The sequence below is a fragment of the Streptopelia decaocto genome, assembly GCF_964273445.1.
Source record: "Streptopelia decaocto genome assembly, chromosome: 3".
Lineage (NCBI taxonomy): Eukaryota > Metazoa > Chordata > Aves > Columbiformes > Columbidae > Streptopelia > Streptopelia decaocto.
The window spans coordinates 102,496,833-102,522,985 of record NC_138656.1 but is presented as its reverse complement, the minus strand read 5'-3'; positions in this window follow the sequence as shown (position 1 = coordinate 102,522,985).

Sequence of the window (26,153 nt, the reverse complement as noted above, 5' to 3'; positions counted from 1 at the left end):
ATGGTCTCTTCTTAGAGACTCCTTGTGCATTTTCTGTTCAACAGCCACTGGTAAGACACAGAAGCAGCTGTAGGAGCTGAGACAGAGACTAGAATTCCTCCACCACTTTGGTACAGACAGAGGTTTAAACTCAGGTGTGTGGGGGGGATGTCACCTGAATTTTATAATCTCTTCTGTATAATGGCCCAGACTATTTTTCATGGAATGTTTTTACTATTACTTAAGAAAAATATGTGTATCTTTCCTTAGGAAACATGTTGCATATCATTGACAAAAGTTTTGTTTTATTAAGTGAAGGAGCATGATAGATGTAACTGTCCCCTCAGAAGAAAGGCTCCAAAGGTTCAAATAGCTCTTCAAACATCTAGAAATCTGTCTCTCATATCTTTAATACACCAAAGGTTCTGAGTCCTCTGTTGGTGTAGTTAAAGCTCTGAAGATACGGACACTTTTGGAAGGAATGTGTCACAATTTAACACAGAATTCTTATAACTTGGAGTCTTCAACCCAGAGAAGTGACAGGTTTTGCCATGGGGTGAATATCCTCCTTGCTTTTTCTGCAGTCCTGCGACACAATTCCTTGCCACGGGGGAAAAAAAAAGTTTTCCTTGAGGCTGTTTTGCTTCCAGTTTTTGAAATACCTTCCTTAGTGCTGACAGATACTCAGTAGAAGTTCTGCTTGTGCTGAGAACATTGTCATTCCTCCCTAAAGCATGAGGATTCCTTTCAACAAAATTTGTGGCCCTCTGAAAAATTTTGAGCACTGACAATATCCCATATGGCAATCTACTGTGCTGGCATAAGTGGCAAGTTTCCTGCATTCCTACTCCAGACTCAGTGGTTACTATTCCTTTTTACTTACTACAGGTTTTACGGCCATCTCACACAACCCTGCAACACCTGCTATGCAGAAAAGGGGTAACCAATCTAGAAGACTGAGCTGCAGTTACTTTGCAATCTGCTCGGGGCAGCCAGCCGTGTCCCAGGAAACCACAGGCCCTGGGAAACTGCATTCAGAAAACTGCAGTGACAATTCTGTGTTCGTTTCTTTTAATTCATTTGTCTTAGATGCAATTTTTTCTGCCATTTGTATCTTAGAGGGCTAAACATAGAGCTTGTCATCTGGCTGGGTTACACTGTCCCGTCCCAGTAACTAGAATCATTCTTGCAATTCATTAGTGCATTCATACTGTTCATGGTTACAGTCACTGATTACAGCCACCAAAAGCCACGCTTCATGCTTCTTTTGACCCTACGTTATTACTACTCTAACAGGCCCGTGTCTTTCCTGTACTGAAGTCTCCAGAGCTGGATGCAGAACTCCAGGAGCACACCAGAGCAGAGCAGAGGGGTAGAATCATGTCACTTGACGTGTTGCCCACGCTTTTGATGCAGCCCAGGATACGTTCTGATTTCTGGGCTGTGAGCACATATTGCCATCTCATTCCCAGCTTTTCACCCACCAGTACCACCAAGTCCTTCTCTGCAGGGCTGATCCCAATCTATTCATCTTCTAGTCTGTGTTGTTATTGGGAATTGCCCCAACCCATGTCCAGGACTTGGCACTTAGCATTCTTGAACGTCAGGAGGCCCATTCCTCAAACCTGTCATGGTCCCTCTGGATGGCATCCCTTCCCTCCAATCTATCAGCCACACCACTCAGCTTGGTGCCATCCATAAACTTGGCTGAGGTTGCACTCGATACCCCAGTTTATGACGTTGGTGAAGATATTAGTGTTAGCCCCAGTACGAATTACTGAGGGACATCACTTGTTACTGGTTTTCACTTGGACACTGAGCCATTGACTCCAACTCTTAAGGCTTTAGTTAACCCTTCCCATGAAGAGCTGGAAAAGCTGTTAGGTACAGGACAGAACATGGGGGCTCCCACATTCTTTCCTGAGAGACACTCAAACCAAAGTGGTCAGACTTACGTCCACTGAACGTAAGTGACCGTTCACTGACCACAGCTGACTAAGGTGCTGCCAGCCCTGTGGCACCCACCCTGTGGCCCCTGGGACACCCTAGTGCCCCAGTTACTTCCACCTTTCATCTTCCCTAAAGCCTTCTACACCAGAGGTACGGACTGACCCAAACCCCAGCAGCCCAGGGACACACTTTGGGGAAATTCACAGCCCTTTCTCCACTGTATCTCTTCCTCCTCCTTCTCATTCCCCTTGTGTAGCCTCCCACACCAAGCTAGGGATGCAACCACCAGCATTTGCTCATGTCTCTCTTTCAGGATCAACCAACCTCTGACAACTGCCTGGGCAGGAGCTGTTGCCCTTCCCTGCACCCTGGCAGGGTGGCACCATAGGTAACCTGGGCACACCAGCAGGTATCGCATTCCCATCTATCCTGGCACCTCAGCACTCCCGTCCCCCCCAGACCTTCAGCCCCTCCAGAACCAGTGGCTCCCCGTCTCCTCCATCTCCCCCAGCACCTCCTGCATCCCCAGCACCCCTGTCTCCCTGGCAGTTGTGGCACATGGACCCAGTAAGGCCTGGTGAGCACACCAGTTGTCATGTGGGCAAGGCTGCTCAGTAAACATAATTTACAGATAATTTCCCAAAATTTTGGGGCCATCTCTCCCATTTCACCTCCCTGGTTTTTCAAACCCCATCCCACTGGCACAGCAGCTCACCCCACAGGGCACAGAGCAGGGTGACATCTGTGCTCGGGGCGAGCTCAACAGGTGCCCCAGTAGACTCCCCCAGCCCCCCAGATCTCCCTCTCGCCCACACAGACCTGCAGATGGCTCCAGCTGCTTCAAGTCCCACTTCTTCCACTTTGAGCAGCTGAGCACTGACCTGCCTCCATCAACCACCTTTGCAATCAGCCCTACAACCGTCAGAGGAGAGCAGTGGCCCCAGCCCCACCAGAGCTGACAGCGTCCCTCCCTAGCTACCACCATCTCAAGGGACAGTACATATGGCACAGCTTGTCCAGCACAGCCAAAACTTTGGTGGCACCCCTGGGCAGTGGCAGCCCCCTAGGTACTGACATCCGCTGAGCAGTGATGTGCCCATGCAGGAAGGCACCTTCCCAGGTAGTGACATCCCCTTGGACAGTGATGTCCCCATAGAGGAGGGCACCTTGCTGAGTGGTGACAACTCCCTGGACAGCGATATCTCTACAAATAAGGACACCCTCCCAGGTCGTGACATCTCCCTGGACAGTGGATGCTGGACATGGATGCTGGCATCCTCCCAGGTCATGACATCTCCTTGGACAGTGATGCCCTCATGGATGATGGCATCTCCCCAGGTGGTGACATCCCCATAGGAAATGATGTCCCCATGGAGAACTGCACCTTCCCTGTTGGTGACTTCTCCCTGGACAGTGATGTCTCCACAGAGGAGGCCACCCTCCTGGGCAGTAATATCCTCCTACACAGTGACATCCCCCTCAGCTACTCTGCTGCCCGCCATGTCTAAGCCATTAGGGACCCTGTGGTGATTCCAGCCAGTAACTTCATGCTGCCTGAGGAAGTACTGCTGGAAGAGGCCATGAGACATTTGGATTGCTCCTGGGGGACACTGGGAATCAACCAAGACGGTCCCAGCATTGTCCCCATGCCCAAGGACTCTACCAATCCTACACAAGATCAGCTTGCTCTGGCTCCTGATGAAGATGCTCTCTGCTGACTACAGTGTCCCCAAGACCTCCAAAGCCATTCTGAGCCTGGAGCACTTCACCACCACCAAGACAGAGATGAGGATCCGTGGGTACAGACCTGGCACCATCCTAGGACAGCCTGTCCCAGTACAACATCAGGCTGGAAAAGTCAGGGAATAAACTGCAAAATGGCTCATTGCCAAAAAATGGCAGCAAGCACAAGGCTCCCACAGCCATTGCTGGGGCAGGAGGGTGGGATTAGGCTTGTTGCAGGGATGAGGTGGCTTTGGGGAGTGAGGGAAGGGGTGTGGTGATGACACAGCAGCTTTGTTGACTGTTCTGTTCTCAGTTTATGCATTAAAAGTTATTTATCCAGAATCTCTCTGTGTCTGCACGGAATGGGGAGAGAGTACAAGGGGCACCAGGAAATGGCACCAAAGAGGTGCAAAAGCATCACTGAGCCCCAAATCTGATCCACCAAGCCCCAAAAGGCACCTCACCAGAGGTGAGGCAATCATGGGAGCAGCCCTTTGGCAGGAGAGCCTGGACAGACGGGTCCATGCAGGACTCACGGATATGGCCCCACACATAAAGCAGCACTGACCCCTGCAATCCTGAGCTCCATTCTCTCACTCTGGGGCTTTAGCAGGATGCTGTACCTGCTTCCAGCCACCCCACCATGCCAGCTGAATCCCACAGCAGGCCCAGACATGGCTCCTCCAGGCTGCACCTGGGGTAATAAGCCACAAGGGTCTGACTACAGTTAAGTAGAGATAAAAGTGTCATGGCGCACCATATCCAAGGCCTCACAGAAGCCCGGGTAGATGACCTGTGCAGATCTTCCCTTGTCCACTGATGCAGTCACTCCATCAGGGAAAGCCACTGCATTAGTCAGGCACCATTTGCCCTTGGTGAAGCCATGTGCGCTGTCCCTCAAGGGGCTGCTGAGCTGTTGTCTTTCCAGTCACCAGCTGGGAAGCATTTATTACTCCCAGATACTATTGATTTACAAATTGGTAAAAATGAGCTTTCTAAAGCAGAAATATCCTTCTGAGTAAACTGTCCTGGCATTTTATTTGAATCATGTTAAGTTCTCCTCTTATGTGTGCAAATCTTGTAAAATCTCCACTGTTGCTTCTGTCACTGTTGTTAATGCTACTGTTCCCAAAAAAAAACGTTCACATTCCCTTTTGCCTGAAATCACTTTTGAATTCGCTCACTACTGTAACATCACAAATGTATTTGGTGTACACCGTATCTCCTGCAACATCTCTGAGTAAACATTATACAGTTGGTCTTTTTTGATGTGCCAAGCTAATAACTATTGTTTCATCTAACACTTCTCATAATACCAGGGAATGTAAAATACTCTCATTTTTAACACATTGCTGTCTATCCTCACTTTCTCCAGGCTAAACAACCCCAACTCTCTCAGCCATTCTTCATGGGAGAGGTGTTCCAACTCTCCAATCACTTTTGTGGCCCTTCTCTGGACCTGCTCCAACAGGTCCATGTCCTTCTGGTGCTGGGGACCCCAGAGCTCGATGCACTTCCAGATAGGGGCTCACCTAATATGGTTTTTAGCCACTTTGACTCCACAAATTCGTCACTTTTAATGACTCAAATACAGGAGTTCTTATGCAAGATTGAAGTCACCCATATAAAATGTTTCCAGTTAATGCAAGCCCATCAATCCATAGATTTCATAGTACACCATGGACAGTATACCCCAAGCTTTTTTCAACCTTGCAAAGCTGGCTTCCCATTGCTTACTTTGGACTCAACAGAGACACAGATACAGCCTAAAATCCCTTCCAGTGTGATTCTCCAGTTCTCCCCATTCTCCAGAACTCGGCTGCCCTTTCACTTCATATTCCAACTCAAAGTCCTGAAACTTCCATGGTATCTGTGCTAATATAAGCCTAACCAGATAAATTTCTCCAAAAGCTATCAAGCTCTTACAGGAGCGAACCTCTCTGAAATGTCAAAGACATGAAAACCTGTTGAAAGCAGGATTTGAAGGCTACTGTGCACACTTTTATAGTCAGCTCACACCATTGTAACCCTTCCTAGCCTGTCTTTTGTAACTCATAGAAGCTTTCCCATCAATTCCTTCATCAAGTCTGAAACTGGGATGTAGAGAGGGAAATATAGTAAAATACATTCTGTCCAGCACAATGAAGGAACATACCTTGCCAATTCAAAAGGTACCATAAAGTTAGTGATGGTTCTGTTTTTTACATCTCATTCAAAAGACACAGTACACATCTCGGCAGAAGTCTCAACCAAAGTTCCTGTTCAATAATTAGAATAATTAGTTCCTGTCTCAACCAAGTTCCTGTTCAATAATTAAAACTGTTTAGATTTCAGGTTACTTTTTGTTAATATGCTGTGCTGTGATTAAAGTTAATGCAAATATCTCTGTATCATCCTATCAAAGTAGATTTCACAGATAAAACATGACAGAAAAGAACAAGAATTCTTCAAATATAGATTTAAAAAATGGGAAAATACCATCAGCCAGGCTTCAGTATTTATCAAATTTTAAAAAAGAAAGTTGTTTCCCTTTTTTTTTTTTTCCCAGAAGCGTAATTTTCTGAAGTAATTAGTAGTAAGCATTAAGGATGTTTAAAATTTTAGTCTGTTATTTGACCTAATTCCCAGTATTTTTGTAATTTGGTTTAGAAAGCTAAACTGTCTCTACAAGCATTTCTGGAAATAGATTAAATAAAAACACCTTCTGGCCTTCATATTTCAGAAACTTGTGAAAACCTTTTTTTTCTTTTTTTAAAGCCTTTTGTTTTGCTCAAGTGGGAAAAATTTGTTGGTGCTGCTGCACCTTTCGAACTTGTTTATCATTTATGTGCAGGTTTAACTGTGTGTTGGTCTCAAAGCTGAGTTAATAATCAGCAAGAAAGAAGCATGGAAACAGTTCTTTGAAATCATACTCATAGAGCACTGATACCCTTCATTCCCATTAGTGATGGGATTTCACTTCTGATTGTACAGAAAAGTTGATTATTCCCAAAGTATCAAAAAAACCCTCAAGGTAAACAGCATGTGGCCTTTGCCCTGTGCTGGTTTGAGGAACGAGATGGATGAGCTGCCCTGTGAAGTTTCACAGACCTTACTCTAATTCTCATTTCATAGTGGAGCGAAGATGATGTTTCTCACTTTCTGAAAATCTGAGCTTGGAAATGAGCACCAACCCCCTTTCTCCTCCTGCCAGCCTGGTCTCTCCTCTTCCCATTTTTCAACACAACGTTCATTTCACAATGTGTGCTCTGACTTACACTGTTCACTCCTTCTTTGTTCTAGCCCATAGAAGATGTTTCCTCTCTTTTGCTTTACAGTCGTCCTCCCTGACCTTTAGCCAAAATAGCTTCTTTTAGCTATTTGCCTTGCTCAACATTTACCAGTGTGGCCCCAGCCCCACCAGGGCTGACAGTGTCCCTCCCTGGCTACCACCATCTCAAGTGACAGTACACATGTCATTTACCAATGACAGTTGAGGACTTGTCCTGGTTTTTTTTCCCTCAGCATGTTTTGCTGAAGTCTATGGCTTCCTGAGTCTATTTGGGAACTACCACTCGCAAAAACTCTTGTCCTGAACTGAAGCCAGGAAATACTTTGAGTTGGGGTATCTAACTTATTTACTGATACATACGAAGATGTCACTGATTTTAATGAGCAGAAAATGGATAGAAAATTAAAATATCAGACAATATGTTGTAAAGTCTGATAATGAGACTTCTATACAGCTTCTTTCTGCCATAATGTGAACTCAGCTCTTTTGCTTCGCTTCACAGGGAAGCGGAGTTTTTTGGGGGCCATGGTATAAAACTGTCAGCTGGTGAGTTTTAGAAAACCAACATAGACTTTGAAGTGCTAAAAAGTATTCTTGGAGAACACAGAACCTGATCCCACCTTCACTTTTCCCAAAAGTAGTTTCCCTGCTGTGCCCTTCTGTCACAACACAATTTTCTCTAGATATCTGGATCCAGAATAGTACAGACCCAGAACTCTACAGACTCAGTAAGGAGAGAAAAAAAAAAAAAAATTAGATGAAATATGGTGTGTGAGCAGCACAGAGAAGGAGAAAGGGTATCAAGTGTTTGTTTGAATTAAGGCTGAGATGCATCAAAATAAACTAACAGCTGAAAATTTAACAAACAAAATCCCCAAAGAAAAATGGATATTTCTTTACATTCATAATAGCCCAACTTCAAGTCATTGTGGGGTTTGATAGTTTACACACATTCACAGAATGATTAGCCATATTTATGGATGAAGAGCCCACTATGGATATCACTAGGGCCATGAAATCCCAAAGACACAAACGATAAGGGCTGGGACAGTGCACCTGCGAAGTAATGAGATATTCCTGCTATATTTTCACACTTTTCCCTAAGGATCTGCTTTCAGCCACTGTTGGTGATAGAATATGGGCTGGGTGCAGGCTGGTCATGTCCAGTCTGACTGCTGAAACTCTTTTGTTCTAACCAGACTTGTCTGACCACCCCTTTAGGCCAGAATGGCAAAGTCACTCTCCCTCCAGAATCCCACCACAGGAGTACAAAATTATTAGATATTTGTGGAATATCCCAGACGTAACACAAATACTTCTGTCGTTAATTTTTCTATGGCATATAGCCACCTTCTTCAACCCAGCTAGTGTAAACAAGTTCTATCCAAAAGTTTCAGCCAAATGGTATTCACGGCCTCCTTTTGGACATAAGCCCCAGCTGGATTCCTAACAGAAGGCATTTCCCTACTTTTCTGAAGTATTAACTGTATGTTGTTTCTTTCATTTCAGTTTATTGTTGGAGGACCCAGAGATATGGTAGGTCATATTCCAGATCCAGCTATAAAGTTGAGACATTCATTACCATGGATTTGTCCTTAACTTTCCTTTAGTATCTAACAGTTTGGGAAACAAAAATATAAATATGCAAAGCATACTACAACAGCTACATCTCTCACATGATGCTGTAAGAAGATGACATTATTTCAGCACCTACTATGCTTAAGTATCCTTACATGTGTTTAATACTCCTAGCATGTAAATGTTACTATAATGTTATACCAGCAGTAAGTTTGACCCAGTATGTTCTGTGCTGGCCAGTAATCGTACATAACTCTCACTGGTATTGCCCATGCTGGAAATGAATTGTAAAATGGGGGACATGAAAAACATCCTTTTTCCCTCTGAGATAAATATGATCCATCTTTCACCAGCAGGCCTGGTGTCGTATACACTGATCCATGATCAAAAAACCCAGAATTCTGCTGGTGACACCAGTCCCTCAGCCAAGTATTGATCTGCTGGGTCTTCCTGCATCTTTCGTCGTCGTACCCTGCAACTGTGGGGACAGAGGAGAACACTACTTGTGCTCCTGATCCCTTGACCAGTTGTCCCAAGGCACTGAAGTGTCTCATGATTGCCCTTGGACTTCTTGTTGCAACTTCATTGCTGTCTACCTGAGAAGTCAATAATAGATAACAATCTGAGGGCAGTGCCAGGGCAGGAAGTTTTCTCTTCACATCTTTAACCCAAACCACAGAAAGGCCGCAGACTTCCCTAAGAAGTGGGTCTGGCATGCATACTGGGCCTTCTGTCCCCCTCAGTCTACTACGACAATGACCATGTTCTTTTTTCCTTTATGCAAACGGTTTTGACAAATGATGTAGGCTGACAACTTCGGCAGCACCTCCAGGCTCAATGAACCATGGTCTTTGCTCAGTTCCACTTCCAGAGTCTCACACCTATCAAGCAAGGGTAGCTGGGAAGGTGGGGTAGTCATGGAAGAGGCTGTGCCTGGCAGGAAGTTGTCACTATTGTCCCCTATCCCTTAAGTTACCACGTTCAGCCAGGTGGAGAGACAACAGGGAATCCTCTGTGTCACATGCCCTGTCTGACAAGTCTGACCCAGGGAAGGTAGGTGGGATTCCAGTAATCTCTCTCTTTTTCTTGAATTCCATGATACTCCTCAACCGAGTCATTTGTTGGTCTCTTCTCCCAAATAGCAAGAAGAAATGGCCTCAACTTGCGCCAGGGAAGGTTCAGATTAGATACTGGGAAAAACTTCTTCACAGAAAGGGTCGTCAGACATTGGAACAGGCTGCCCAGGGCAGCTGCGGAGTCACCATCCCTGGAGGTGTTTAGTGCTGGAGTTAGGTCAGGTTATGGTTCGACTTGATGATCCTGAGGGTCTCTTCCAACTGAAACGACTCTGTGATTCTATGATTCTCCTGGAGCTCTGTCACTAGCCTGAGGAGTTCCTCCCCGTGCTGTACCCCCGACAGGGGTGCACTGCACAGGGCCGGGGGCAGCCCGCAGCCAGGCACCCGGCTGGCAGTGTCTCCCGGACGGAGCGTGGCCTGGGCAGCCGCGACAGTCATGGCGCCTGCAGTGCTCAGAGAGGCCGCAGCTTTCTGCCGGGTGGGCACCACTGCTCCCTACTCGAGCCGGCAGAGCTCCGCACCCCGCCCCGCCGCGCACCCCGCCGCGCACACCCCGCTCCGGCCGCGCCCCAGGGTCTGGGTTTCCACGGCACGGGGCGCGGGAGGGTGTGGGCGTGTGGCCGCCGTGGCTCCCGGCCCCGCCCGGGTCTCCTCAGCCGCTCTCGCCCGACCTGCGGGCTCATGGCGGCGCTCTGGGCTTCCTGAAGGTTCGGGACCCGCCTGCGGTGCCACCGCGGCCGCTTGACTCGGCGACAGAGTGACAACTCAGAGAAAAAATGTCCAACTTGTTCCAACATTTTTCATACTTCATGATGTATCCCTAAGACAGAACTACTCGAGTTAGTTTAGCTACTGGTAATTCTAATTCCTGACATCAAACTAGCCTCTGCTTATATTTGCATACAAGCTTCCCAATGTATTAATAGGGGAGGTTTTGTGAAACGCTTGTATTCCCTGCTACCACCCTTCCCCCGGCCATATTCAGGCTCTGAGTGCCAGGGACTTGCATCAGTACTTTTACCTACAGCAAGTCTTTACTGAAGGACATCAACAAACAAGATGTAGCAGAGGAATTTCCAAGAGCATGGGCAGATGTTGGAGCAAGGAACCGAAGAACAAGCAGAGACGTTCTGAGACATTCGAGAGGATTTGTGGAGATATGATGCACCCTGATACAGCACCACAGTTTTGACTTTCAGTCTGAACCTCTGAACCCTTATCTGTAAGAAAATGCTTTCCTGACCGGGCGGGAGGGAGGTGAGGCAGTGATATTCAGATACTCTACAAGAACATGCCTAAAATGGATCCCTGACACAGTCCTTCCTTTCAAAACCCTCATTCCTGGTGAAGCAGTCAGGGGGAAGGCTGCAAACCTCATCTTGGGTACTTTTCATTCCTTTCCAGAAGAACATCATATCCACCTGTGGCTGTGAACAGAATTTTTATTTCATCCTTAATGGAAAGAAAGGTCAGAAGGACATACATCTCCCATGGCTAGGTTTTTTTGTCTGTCCATGTCATTTGCCACATCTACATTAATATAGTACAGGCAAGACTCAATGTTATATTTATATAGAAGCTCTTCTTCCCGCTTCTTATACCAGGTAGTGCTAAGTAACTCCTGACGGGCAATAAGAGCTGAAAAAACGCATTTTCAACAGGACATTGCTTCAGTTTTCAGAGAAGGAAAATATAAGAAGCTTATTCTTGTGTGCACAGGTGTACTCAGATATACAACAAAATTGAAAACCAATTTAAAAGGCAATATTGGAAACAATCTGAGCAAGCTTCAGATGATGCTATGCCTGAAATGACTCACGAAATGACTTGGGGGGTCTGTCTTTCATTTCTCAATCCAGTCTATATGAGTGAAGTCCATCAGTACACGTTGAAGTAGAAAACAGAAATTAAATTCATTGTTTGTGTCATTTCAACCATAACACATCTAGATTTTTTTTCCGACAAGGCCATTTAAACAAAGCACCATAGTTTAAAAAGGGAAGAATCAAGAAAAAAAATAAAAAGAAATCTACTTTATAAATATAGCATTCAGAAAGCATAAACACGATCTGTATTGACTTTAACTGCAACAACTTTAATGGACTTACACAGCAATGGTGTATATTTTTGCTTGTGTCCTATTTCTTCCATTGCTAAATTTATAGAGTAGATCTGTTTTTCAGTGAGAGCAGAAGGGACATCTTATATAATGTTATATTTTTACAGAGGTACCTTTTTACTTCTGTATGGATATTTTGCTCTGGTTTAAAGAGAGTATTCTTGTACCAGGAAATGAACAGAAAACATATTAATGCATAGAACCATAGAGAATAATGTATTTAAGTGGAATCTACTGAATATACCTCATGGCAGATGAAGAAATATAATCCAAAACATATGACAATATCTCAGAAATACTAACTTTATACAAAAGGAAAATATTTGGAGTAATTTTTTGCTATATTTTTAGTGGGACAGTATAGTATATGCATCAATACAGAGTTGCAGCTATTCTGAATGCAAGCTTCATCATTCTAATTTCAATGATATTTGTGCACTATGAAAAAACACCAAACAAACAAAATGCCCCACATCTGCGTACATGAAGCCAAAGATTCATTACAATTGGTTGTTTCTAGACAAAGAGTGAATTATCTTTTCTTTCTGCATAGCAACAGGAAAAAGTGACTACTCAAAGGTGTAAAATAAAATCAGATCAGAGCATTCAGTCCAACCAGAGCAGCCTACTAGGAAGTCTAAATAATAGAAATAATTTATTTACATGTATGTATCATTCTATTCTGAAAAATTCTTCATCTGTCTTTGCTGCTACTGTTTATTAAAGGTCTTACTGTTGGTGGTGTTCATTCTGTGGCAGTACTAACAGCTTGTTGAAAACGAGGACAGTTAAAATTGGTTATCAAAATGCAAAACATTGTTCTCCTTTTATGTCTTTGTTTCATTGAACTCTATAGATGAGCTGCCTCAGCTAAACAGGATTCTTTATGCATTAATCAAAAATAATTCATCTGAGTCGAAGCAGACTCCAAGAGTTTTCTCTTCATTGGGATAGAAGTATTGAAATCCTAGGGCTTAGCATAAATTGGAATTTGAAGAATCAGCTGCAAGCCGAAACTTGTTGACGTGAGGCAGACTATACCCCAGTTCTACCACTGCAATTTTCATCCTGTTTCATCGTTGTCTTTCTTCTCAGAGTTCTGGAAAGGAGCTGAACTGGAAAGGATCTGAAATGGTATCGAGCCAGGGGTTGGAAAGTCTTTGCAGCATGTACTCCAAAGCTAACTTCTTGGAGTAGCCTTATTCTTCAGGGACTGGGTATTAGGTTATTCAGCAAGCTCTGTTTAATTGAACTTGTCTTTTTATGTATTATTCAGTAGATAAAATTCCCATGACAGAGCAATAAAGAAGGTCAGTATGATACCCTGTTTCAAAATAAAGGCAATTTTTTGACAGGTTATATAGCAAAAAGATACAATGAGACTTGAAAGCATGGAAAGATGAATAATTAGTGCGATATGAAAGAAACAGGTGTATAAAGATGAAGAACAGTGAACCAATTATTGTTAACTTGTAATGGCAGAAGCTATAATCATCACGTAAGGACAGAGTTCTGGTATTTCAGTATACAGTTTTATGATTTATTGAGTATTAAAAAGCAAAACATCTGCTAGAGAATGCTGAACCATATCTTATTCCTTTTAAATTTGATGTTTGCACATGGGGCAAATGATTCTGGAGATCTTTAGACTACATTTGTTTCCTAATATTAGTGTATTAATTATTATTAATAGCTTTCAAGTTTTCAACTTTGTGAATTTTGAGATTTCAGAGGGAAAAAAGAGTGTTACTGATGCTAGCAGTATATGCATAGCAATTAATTGCTAGTTATATCAGTAGAGTAGTAGGTCTATAATCTCATCTTCAAAACAGTATATTGTCTTAATATTGTATACATTTTTTATTTGTGCTTGTATTTGAGCAGAGTACAGGTCAGTTCTTTATGAGTTTGCTTAAGTGACTCTTTACATCTAAATAAAACAGGAGCTGTATTTCTCAAAAGTGGAAATTAGTAAAAAATTAAGAGATCAAGAGAGATTTAGATCAAGAGGATATGCTTATTTTGCTGAAAAGTATTTACCTTCCATTTTATTTCAATCAATTTTGCCCACTTCAGAAGAAATTATTAGGTACCTTTATCTTGTGTTCCTTTTTTTTTTAAGGAATGAATTTCCATACACTACTAAAAGTTTTCTTAATTTTATTTCATTATTTACCAAAATAAAAGTTAGCTATCCCACAGGATGACCTTCCCTATTAATAAAGTGACAGAATTTCTCATCATTTATTATGATCTATCTAAAGAGCCTTTAATTACCTGTGAAATTTTTCTTGCCTCCAGTTAAATACTCCTGTAGTCTGTACAGTCTCTGCAGTAATATGGACTCTTCTTACACATTATGTATTGGCAGGCAGGACGTGTTTCAACTGAACCTCAGTCTAGCTGTTTATCTCCAAAGAAAACTGGTCTACCTAAATAATATTCTTCCAAAAACACTGACGAAATTGCACATAGCAAATGAATAGTTTATGTATGTTCTTCCACTTGCATCCTTAAACGACATACGTAAGAAGTGGTGCTGGTTTCAATACCATGAGGAAAGTATTGGGGAAACTCTGATGCAAACAATTAAATATGTGCTAAGGCAATCTGTACAGGTTATCAAACAGAACCCAAAGAACCTGGCCTTGAAATTGAAGCAAATTGGAGACATTACCTGAGTAAGGACAGCAGCATCCAAATTCTTGTTTTCCAGTTCAGCTTCATCTTGTGTAGTACCTGGCTACACAGAGAAACTGAACAAAAAGCTGATGGTCTTAGTATTCAAGAGGAATAAATGCAATTGGAAACTAAAATATAGCCTCATTTATCAATAAAACAGAGTCAGAATTTCTAAGAAAAGTCACATGAGCCTGGAACAGGGTAGCAGGGAGACAACGGAGCCTCTGATTTGTATTTCTGCTTGATTTACTTGAACAGGATGAAATCTGCCACTGGCAGACCACACTGTGCAACACCTAAATCCTGTTTGCAAGACTTAAGTGAGGCATAGACATTTACTGGCTGTCAAAACAAAGATGAGCTTCATCATTTATGAGTAAACCATAAAGAAATGTGGCAAAAGACAAATAGTTTTCCTAAGGTCTAGTTTCAAGTGCAGGATTGTACTGACACAGAAACTATCAGGGGAGACAAGAAGTTCAGTTGACCTGACATTTCTTAAAAATTAAAAGATAACAGTTTTTTCCTTTCCTATTCTGCTGTAAAAAATATTGGTCTCCATCCATTGTTTCTGCAGACTTTTGAAAGTGATTTGAGTGGCTTACAAAAGCAAAATAACTGAAATGTGGAAATGGAACAGAGTGTTTTCTTGGAATTAGCTTTTTGACTACCCGGAATAAGGCTGAATAATACCAGCAGTATCAATACTAATTATGTTAGGAAAAGATTCCAATCTTGTAACTTTTCATAAGCACCCACAGAGCTATGTGTCTTTTCATTGAATCAAGTGGCAATGCATCCCCTGCCTTAAGAATTTAAAAACTGGTTTCCCAGTATTTCAGAAGTAATAAGTCATCTGACAAACACCAGAGGTAAGTTTAGTGTTGCGTGCAAACACATGCTTTAACGTGTGGGTGCTAGCAGCCTGGCACCTGTGTGTGTAACTTGTGTGCTTACACTTCCACTTCTATTTTATTCTTGTTTTGTAGCTCATTGTGTGCAAACAAAGGGGGTGAGGTGATATGGGTAGGACAGCAAGTACGAATTTCTGTGTAATCTTCCATGTTTATGCAAACATACAGAAAACAGGGCAAGTGGATTTTTGTAGAAGAGCCCTTTCTACATGTGTAGTAAACAAGTACAACAAACAAACAAACAAAAAAGCTCAGAAAAAAAATCTTAAACTAGGCTGAGGTTTTCTTCTCTTACCTTGACAACTCATGACAATCAGAGACCACACACTCCCCCCACCCAGACTACAAAATGGAATTTGGAGATAGACTTGCAGATGTCTAGTCATGCAACAGAGGTTTGGGGTGAACACCAAATCCCAGTACTTGCCTGCTCTTTTAGTAAAGGCTACAAGGCTCCACATTTTTGTGGAAACTAAAGCTTCTTCAGGCTATTAGCTCAGTGCACTGTACCTGTGTCAAGGGCCACTAAAGACACAGCACAGCCGATCCAAGAGCTTCTGCTTCTCCTCAGAGTCAAACACATATGCACAGGCAGAGACTTTGAAGCTGCATTCCCAAAGCTGAGCACACACCTTGGCGGGGTATGACCCTGCTTACGCTGCCCACACAGCCATTCACTCACACCCTTCTCACTCAGGATGGGGAAAAAACAGAAAGAAGGCAAAAATACTTGTGGATTAAGATAATGACAGTTTGATAGCAAGAGCAAAAGCTGTGCATACAAGTGAAGAAATAGGAAGAATTTATTCACTATTTCCTATTAGCCACTTTTTGGAAAGCAGGGCCTCAGTACACATAACAGTGCTTGGGAACACAAATACCATAACCACAGACTTTCCTCCTTCCTTCTCCTTTCCCACAACATCATATGGTACAGAATATTCTTTTGGTCAGTTTGGGTCAGCCATCTCCTCCCAACCTCTTGCCCATCCCTCTCTGAGAGGAAAAAGGGAGGAGGTGGCAGAGAAGGAGAGAAAGCCTTGACTTTGTGCAAGCACTGTTTAGCAACAGCCAGAATCTTGGTCCATTAGCAAGACTGTTTTAGCCACCAATCCAAAGCACAGCACCATGAGGACTGCTATGAAGAACGTTAACTCCATCCCAGCCAGACCCAGCACACAGTCTATGAAACCAGAGGGTAGTAGGTCCACCTGTGTGTCCTAATACGGAAAAAAAATTGACTGATCTGGTCTAACCATGCTGCCATACACGTAATAGCAGAAAGAAGAAAAGAACTAAGTGTAAAGAACTCCCAGAGTCCTCATGCTTCATTAGTTGCTTTTAAAAAGTTATTTTAAAATGTGCCTGATACTATGTGCAGATGCAGTGCTAATGCTCATTGTCTGCTAATGCAGAAAATAGTACAGTCCTCTGTCCAAGAAACGTATTGGTAGCTCTTGTTACTGCCCACATTTGTGCTAGATCATGATGGTCTTAAATATTATGCTCTACAGCATTTTTCCTCCAAAAAGTATAAAGTGTAAGAGTCTGGTCTTAAATTAAAGTTGAGATGCAGAAAAGAATGGATGAAATGGATTTTTTTTTTTTTTTTAAAGAAGTCCTCCAACCTAACCGCCAGTGATGTGTGCATGCATTCCTGAGCATTGCAATCACCTAACTGGGCTTCTACCATGACATAAACCTGCCGTTCCCATTCCCCACATCTGCTGGGCAGTTCTGCAAACAATTCTGCTTGTACTTCTCCTCAAGCTGAGAAAAGCCTCAATGAATACGGGAAGCTCAGACTTACACAGATCAGGGCTCTAGTGAGTTATAAAGGAGTGATAATACAGGGAAGGAATGTCACTGGCATAATAGCACAGCAGTAAAAAGGACTTTGAATAGCTTGTCTTTTTTTTTTTTTTCCTATCGTTATTTGCTACTCTTGCTTAAAGGAATATTCTAACTAGAAGGCAGACAGGAAGATGCCCAATACAAGGACAAAAATGCCTGAAATGCATTCATTTGCAAAAAAGAGTTCAGTAGTTTCATTTATAATTAGCTCAACGGTGGATGCCATCTTCAAATTAAATTTTATACTGGTCTTGCCCAATGTTTTTATTTAATTTAGAAAGTGCACTGGTTAACCTCTGATCTTTCCTTCATCAAGGCTTGCTTAAAGCATCAAGATTTTCCTAAGAATACAGCAATTGCTGTGAATTCATTACCTTCCAAAAGCTTTTAAAAGTAGAAGCCACAAAGAGATACTTAAACTAGAGTGTCCTCCTGCTGTTCTGTATATTTTGATTACAAACTCAGCCTGTTTTCTTCCTGGTTTGGAGTTCAGACTTTTTATATTGTAACATTCACACCTTTTTGTTGATGTGAATGGTAGGTGTCATTCTAGGCTTTAGGAAATACAGATTTGTAAAGCTAGGATTGGCACGTGCTGCATGTTCCTAGAGTACCTTTAGTTCTAATATAACTGTTTGTTGTGCTCAATCAACTCCTTATAGAATCACTGCTCAAGTAAAATCTTGACTTTCCTGAAATAACAGCAAAATCCCCAAGACTTTGTGGCACTGGTGTTGTACTCATTTCATTAAGTAGCACTATCTACTTATTTCAGTGGTAGTTTGTCAGACAATACATTTTTTCAAATTGCAACTCAAAATTAATGAAGCTTATAACTCTTCCTTATTTGAAGGAAGTTTAAACATAAGCTACATAAGTCACAATTAGTTTCTCCTGAGAGATCATAAATGGGATTTGAGTTGTAAACTCAGATCTATGAACTCCTTGCACAGGCAGAATTTAATCTATACATAGTTTTTCACTGACATTGCTCATAAAGAAAAAGTTTTCAGGACTGATAGTGAAGTTAATAATGAAGAAAGAGCGAGCACTAGATAATTTACCCTCACAAATACACTGCAAAAAGAAGCCCACATATATTATTCTTGTCACAAGAAAGTTGTGATCTTTTAGTTTTCTGTTTAGATCAACATCAACTTCAAGAAGAGAGCTAGTTGATAAAAAACACTTTAGAGAATGAAAATTGAAACCAGAAAATTATACATTATAAGAATGGCACATGATAAGCTATTGTACTAAAAAGGCTTTAATGAAATGGTAGTAGAATTATCTGTCTGGGTAAAACTATGTGAACTGCCTAGGTTTTCTAATGGACTATGGCCCCCCATTCAAAATATGTTGCAATTATAATTTACCTACCTTTGTGTCTGTGCTCAAATGCTCCCTGTAAAGTTGGTTAAACTGTAACAGATGATGAAAGCAGATTAATTTAATTTCTAGGTATCAGCTGCTCTATCAGTAAAGAGAAAAATCACAAATATCAGAGAAGAAATGAGCAATGTGATTAAAATGCTATCCATGTGCTTGAAAAAACCCTAGTAATTCTAGGAATGTTAGAAGTTTTAAGATTGTCTCTCTCCTCAGACTGAGGTGGTAAATCTATGGTATCTGTAAAAGCAGAATGAGCATCCTCAGACTGCTCAGTGTGTAACACTGCCACTAGCATTTTTATAGCACATTTCAGTGAAAGTGCTCCAAGCGTTTTAAACACGAGACTATGTTTCATAAGCCTTATTTTACAGTTCGCAGAACAAACATATTGAGAAAAGTGGCAAAAAAAAATGATGGGAACAAGATTATTGCTAAGGTCTTACAATTCCAAAGGCCTAAACAGCTACACTTTATTATATTGTTCCTATGCTGCTTTTTAGCTGTCCTGAAGATGTAGACTGCCCAGAAAGGAGAGACACACAATTTTATGTGCTTTTCTCATTATTTTAGGAGGATGTGTATGCAGTAGGTTCAGTCCAAGTGTGTTCATGTATATGGGAATCCGTAACTGCTGCAGTGATGAGAAGTGAATTCACTGTTGGCTGAATTTCTCACCTGCTTCCCACAGCAGCCCTGCCGCTCAGCTCTCCGCAGGCCACAGCCGTCACGCTGCTCCTGCCTTCGGGACCCCAGTGTGAGAAGGAAATCAATAAACAGAAGTGAGTTCAGCAAAGGACTACCAGGATGGTCAGGGACAGGAGCACTCGCCATGTGAGGAGAGGATGAGGGAGCTGGGCTTGTTCAGCTGTGATTTTGTAATGAGAAATATTCCAGTTTTATTCAGGACAATATGACCATATATGCAGGTGGCATGGAATATGAAGGGCATGTTACCATTGTGATACCATTAATTAATAAAAATATGCATTCCTTTACCTATTCTGCTCATAATGTGTAAACTACTATGTCAGCAATTTTAGCTACTAATGACTGTGGAGTTATAAAAAGGAATTTAATGGCACTTAGAAAATCAAACCTAGAGCCTGAAGTAGATTGTTTGTTAGCCTGGAAGCAGAAGTTTTAATTGTAAGGAAAAAAAAAAAAAGCAAGAAATTTTTCATATAAGTGTATTTCTCACAGTAGAAAGTACAAAAGAACAAGCACAGGAATTAAATTGCAGAATGAATAAAGGAATATCTGTTCTGTGTTCAAGAATCTAAATATTTCAGTGCTAAAACAAAACAAAACACACAAAAATATCTACTAAATGCTTCATTATTACAAATGTATGAATGATAAATATAACATGCAGTAAGTAATTGACATGTAGCATTTAAAATTACATACTCTAAAGTAAAGTGTTTAGAAAGGTATTTATGCAAATCTTGTCTAGACCTTAACCTTGAAAATACTTAATCACATGTATACCTGTAGCTGTGAAAAATTGCTCAAATAAGTCAAGCTATTACGCTTACAATAATTGATTAAAACCAATATAGAGAGGAGCATTTATATTTAACTGGAATCAGAGGATAAAGCAATGATATCTTTAGTCTAAAACTGACTTAGATGCCATTCTCCATTAATTTCCATGAAAGTCTGCAGAAGTACAATATCTGCACATGGTGCAGTTTCATGCCAGAAGCCTTGGTGTTTTGTAAGAAAAGAAGTCTACATGATTACTAATTAATAAAAGGTTATTAATTGGTTCCATACTTCTAATGGAAAGCATGCGATTTCTGTGAAGAAATGGAAACATTAAATTGACCCTCAGTGTGAAGGGGACTATGAAAAGTCCTATATTGGATATGTTGGACTTACTGAATGTGTGCAGTGTAACTGTTCTGGGTATATGCAGCATTGCTGAAGAATTGGACTTCTGTGCATGTGTACAGGCAGTCCATATTGCATGTGTGCCAGTTCAGGTTTCTATATCTATTCACATTTGTACCCCCAGCCTGTGGCTCCCTCAAGATAGCTCTGCTTGTGAAGATGTCAGTCTTGACTCCTGGGTAGCTTATTCAGTGACTTCATTTCATTACAGACAATTGTTTTAGAGAAATAACTAACACTGTAGTTTAGACCCAGATCACTTCCTATTGACACACAACACTAATGTAAAAAAATTAAACATGTCTATGCAGTTTACTAGAGTATAAAATGGGGTGTTTAATAAGATGCTTTTATTGGTATTGTTTGGATTATATAGACTGTTAAAACTTGTGATTAGTCTTGTACTTGAACAGTAGGTACTTACTACATCAAGTCAATGAAGGGGACCAACCATACACCGTATAATTCTTACTGCACACCAGATGTAAGTTAAGAACCACGGTCTCAGAAACTCAGTTGCAAAAGAAAGGATCTTACAACCCAAGTCTGGACCAGCCATCTGACCTAGGGAGCCGTCGCATGGTACAGCAATCATTTGGGTAACCATGGTACTGGTTGCCCAGGTTTTTCATATGCTCTGGTAAAAAAAGTATTTTGTCAGATGCTATAGTCTCATTTATCTAGAATCTGATAGGATCCTATTTGAACTCCTGATTGGAGATAACAACAGGAAACAAACTAACCTCCATTCCCTATGAAGTAACAGAACAAATAATTAGAAAGAAAAATATAAAACCACCTAGAAGAATTTATAATAAACAAGCAAGAATAATTTATTAAATGAAAAAAAACCTGCCTGTGGCCTATGATTATGAAGAGTAAAAGAGCCAGTCTTTTTTTTTTTTTTTTCTTAAGTGTTGGAAAGCTACTGGGTAGAGGAAGAGATTTGCTAAGTGTATTAGTTACATTCAGCAACTGCCAGCTCATATCTTGGAAAACTTCTTACACAATTCAAACTGAATTGTGCACACATTCAAAACAGTGATCACAAACAGTTAAAAAAAATATGGTAACATTTCAGATAAACTGGAATCCTGAATATAGGGGTGTCCCTGCTGAAATGAAAATCTTCTAAAAGTTCTGCTATCCAACCTGCCACCCACATGGACATAAAGCAAGTTTACATACTTGCAGGAACAAGGCTGTACTCTTCCGTTGTTTTGGTTGAGCTTTTTGAGACTTTTTATTTTTTAGAAGAGTTGTGCTCACAGAGTGTCTTAGTCAGTCTTCCCTGTTTTTCCTGATGATATCTACGCTTACCAAATTATCCGTTGAGGCATATGTGTGTGTCTTCTATTGTGATAAACTAATAGGATCCCCTCACGTGACAAGTATTCTAGCATCAGGAACAGTGAACAAAGATGATACACAAAGGTAAATTTTCATCACTGTGGGGAATAGGCAGAAACTCACTATTTACCAGCTAAGCATGTACTGCCTGATATTTTTTGTTAAAAGCAAGCTGCAAATTGCCCACATATGGTACACTGTCAAAAATTTTCTCATAAAACAGTGTTTTCCAATGCTTTTCATGCTGTTCTGGGGCATATAACACAGGGAGGTGATATTTTATTTTTCAAGAATCACTTTGTAGAACACTCTTACCTGGATTCAGTAGACTGTAAGTTACCTCTGAAAGCAGACTTACCCTATTTCATATCTGAAAGCAATATATAACTAAAATGATTTCAAACCCTGTCAAGCATTTAGAAGTGTGTGGCTCTGATTTTATTGCCAGTATAGAAAAGTTATGGAAACATGAATTAGTTATAGCTTGAAACTTGTATTTGATATGAATAGAACTGCAACTTTTAAATGTGATACTGCTGAAGTACGACTGATTGTCCCAAAAGACTGTCAAACATGATATGTCAGATTCTGCTCCCTTCCACAAACACATCACAATCTGTTTTGATAGGGAAGGGATATAGTTTAATTATTTGTTTTTAATCCGACTCCAGACCTGACATATGGTACCTCATTAAGTTCTCTTCACTTGTTCTGTTAAAAACAACCATCCACAAAAGAGGCATGCAATTTCTGGCACAAAAGATAAACTCAGAAAACTTTGTGCCATCCTACAAGGTCAGACAACCTGAACTGAACACCTGACTTCTGGTTTTGAAGGATAACTGCCAGTTAGCACATGTAACAGCCTATTAGCAAATGAACTTCTCGTTTATACCTCAGAACATTTCCCCTGCCACAGTGTCAATAATCTATCAAAATCAAATAGTAAATTCATAAACCACTACATAAATGCAGGTTGATACTGAAAAAATCTGAAATCAAATCAGAAAGAAAAGAACATGGGTAAGTTGTCTTCCAGCTTTGACAGTACCTTATTATCATAGACTGAAGCTTTTGAGTTCAGGAAATCCATTATACAGCACGTAGAAATTCAGGGAAGATAGAGCAGCTGTGACAATATTTGAAATGGAGAAAATATTGTGGTACTTTGCCAGCCTCTTTGTAACACAGCAAGTCATTCAGCATTTAGGCTACGTCATTCAGAGGGGTTGAAAGTCCCCAGTAAAGCCCAGCATCCTCTGCAAGAATGCTACATAAAGTAGAGAATTACCATCAGGTACATCATGGACCGTTAGGGTAAAATAATTGTATCTTGAACTTACATACCACTTTTCATCTGGGGAAGAAAAAGTACAGTCATGTGGTTTAGGTCCTGCAAAGGCTTTCTGACTACGGGTCTCTAAAATGTGTCTTTTCTCCTCCTGAGCTTCTTTTTCTATTGTTCTTGACAATCTTTTTGCCCCATGGAAAGAAGCAAGATTTCAGCCGCTCAAGTACTCAACAGTCCAGGGAAATATTTTATCCTTAAATGCTTCTGCATAATACAACATCTCCCCAGCTTGAGTAAGAACTTGAGTTTTCTAGCAGCCATGTTCCTATCACCTCCAACCCAGAAACAGAGGAAAGCATCCTAGTTAAACTGCTTTCTGCTGGTTGGAAACCAGATTTTCAGGCATTCTTAAACTTACGGAAGAATCATCTGTTTCCCAGCTGTTACTCATTTGATACAGGCAAACCACCACTCTCCAGTCTCCTCTGGAAGCTGCACAACAGAGAAACAGGTGATTTGCATGTCAAGGTAGGGCTTGCATCTGTTTTGCAGTAGCTTAGATATTATATTTACAGTGATACTTAAGCCCATATGTATGTGCTGCAAAGCCAGTTTACAGCAGCAGAAAATCCTATCCTGCTGCAATTTCCCAGTTGTATTTGGCAAAGAATATTTTTCATGGAATGTTTTTACTATTACTTGAGAAAAATATGTGTACCTTTCCTTAGGAAACATGTTGCATATCATTGACAAAAGTTTCATTTTATTAAGTGAAGGAGCATGGTAGATGTAACTGTCCCCTCAGAAGAAAGACTCCAAAGGTTCAAATAGCTCTTCAAACATCTAGAAATCTCTCTCTCATATCTTTAATACAACAAAGGTTCTGAGTCCTCTGTTGGTGTAGTTAAAGCTCTGAAGATACGGACACTTTTGGAAGGAATGTGTCACAATTTAACACAGAATTCTTGTTACTTGGAGTCTTCAACCCAGAGAAGTGACAGGTTTTGCCATGGGGTGAATATCCTCCTTGCTTTTTCTGCAGTCCTGCAACACAATTCCTTGCCACAGGGGAAAAAAAAAGTTTTCCTTGAGGCTGTTTTGCTTCCAGTTTTTGAAATACCTTCCTTAGTGCTGACAGATACTCAGTAGAAGTTCTGCTTGTGCTGAGAACATTGTCATTCCTCCCTAAAGCATGAGGATTCCTTTCAACAAAATTTGTGGCCCTCCGAAAAATTTTGAGCACTGACAATATCCCATATGGCAATCTACTGTGCTGGCATAAGTGGCAAGTTTCCTGCATTCCTACTCCAGACTCAGTGGTTACTATTCCTTTTTACTTACTACAGGTTTTACAGCCATCTCACACAACCCTGCAACACCTGCTATGCAGAAAAGGGGCAACCAATCTAGAAGACTGAGCTGCAGTTACTTTGCAATCTGCTCGGGGCAGCCAGCCATGTCCCAGGAAACCACAGGCCCTGGGAAACTGCATTCAGAAAACTACAGTGATAATTTTGTGTTCTTTTCTTTCAATTCATTTGTCTTAGATGAAATTTCTTCTGCCATTTATATCTTACAGAGCTAAACATAGAGCTTGTCGTCTGGCTGGGTTACACTGTCCCGTCCCAGTAACTAGAATCATTCTTGCAATTCATTAGTGCATTCATACTGTTCATGGTTACAGTCACTGATTACAGCCACCAAAAGCCACGCTTCATGCTTCCTTTGACCCTATGTTATTGCTTGCAAGATCCCACTGTCCTCCAGAGAGACAGTGATATTTATATGATCCTCCTTCACATTCTTTCATCTCAGATTAAGCAGCTCTCTTCCTTTTTCCCTTTTTCCCGTAATTTTTGGTTCATATTTCTGCATTTTATAAAATCATAGATTGGTTTGAATGGGAAAGGATCTTCAAAGCTTATCTAGTCCAACACCCTGTTATGGGCAGGGACATCTTCTACTACCTCAGGTTGCTAAAAGCCTCATCCAACCTGATTTTGAACACTGCCAACGATGAGGCACGCAGAGCTTCCCTAGGTAACCCATTCCAGTGTCCAACCGCCATTGTGGCAGATGCATTTCTCCCTTAGAAAGCAACAGTAACTTGTGGGCTGATGGACGACTATGGTCATGCACACACCCCTTGTTCAACAGACATGGCCCTTGACCAATGAAATGCCTTGTCCGAGAGAAGCTTCTGGACCACTACCATAAATAACCACAGCTCAGGTGGAGCTAGGATATAGATGCAGCCTCCTGGAAGCCCACGCTGACTTGGTCTTTCATGGAGTGGCAGGCGTGCTGCTTATGCTGGCCATCTAAGGCGCATTCCTCGTGGACTGCGATACCTTGCCAATCTGGTAAATGATCTGGGTACCCCTGAGAGTCCTCACTTTGACACAGAGTGGGAAGATGCACATTTTGAATCATCCTAGAATTTGGGATCTGATCTTGTTGAGTTTGGACCTGCTGTGTCATAACTGAACTCCTAACTGGTATGCAAACTTGTGTTTTATAATGTTGTCAGAGTGCTGAATAATCTTGGACAAACCCCATTTTCTGCTAAACAGCTCTGGTCTGTCTGGAGCTTGTTGCCTGCTTAAAATGACTTTCAGGGTGCCTCTGTTAGAATCCTCCTCATAAAAAATTACTTCCTTATGTCTAGTATGAGTCTACTCTCTTTCACCTTAAAACTGTTGCCCCTTGTCCTGTCACTACAGGACCTGGTAAAAAGTCTCTCTCAGCCTTTGTTTTAATTTGCCTTTATGTATTGAAAGGCCGAAACAAGGTTTCCCTGGAACTTTTTCTTCTCCGGGCTGAACAACGTGAGCTCTCTCTGCCTGTCGTCATAGGACAGGTGTTCCAGCCCTCTGATCATTTCTGTGGCCACCTCTGGACTTGCTCTAACAAGTTGTTTGGTTTTTTTTGTTGTGCTAGAGATCCCAGCTGGATGAAGTACTCCAGGTCTCAGAGGACTGGAGTAGATGGAGACAGTCACCTCCCCTGATTTGCTGGTCATGCTTCTTCTGATGCAGGCCATCAGAAACACTCAAGCAGAAGCAGCCAGAATCTC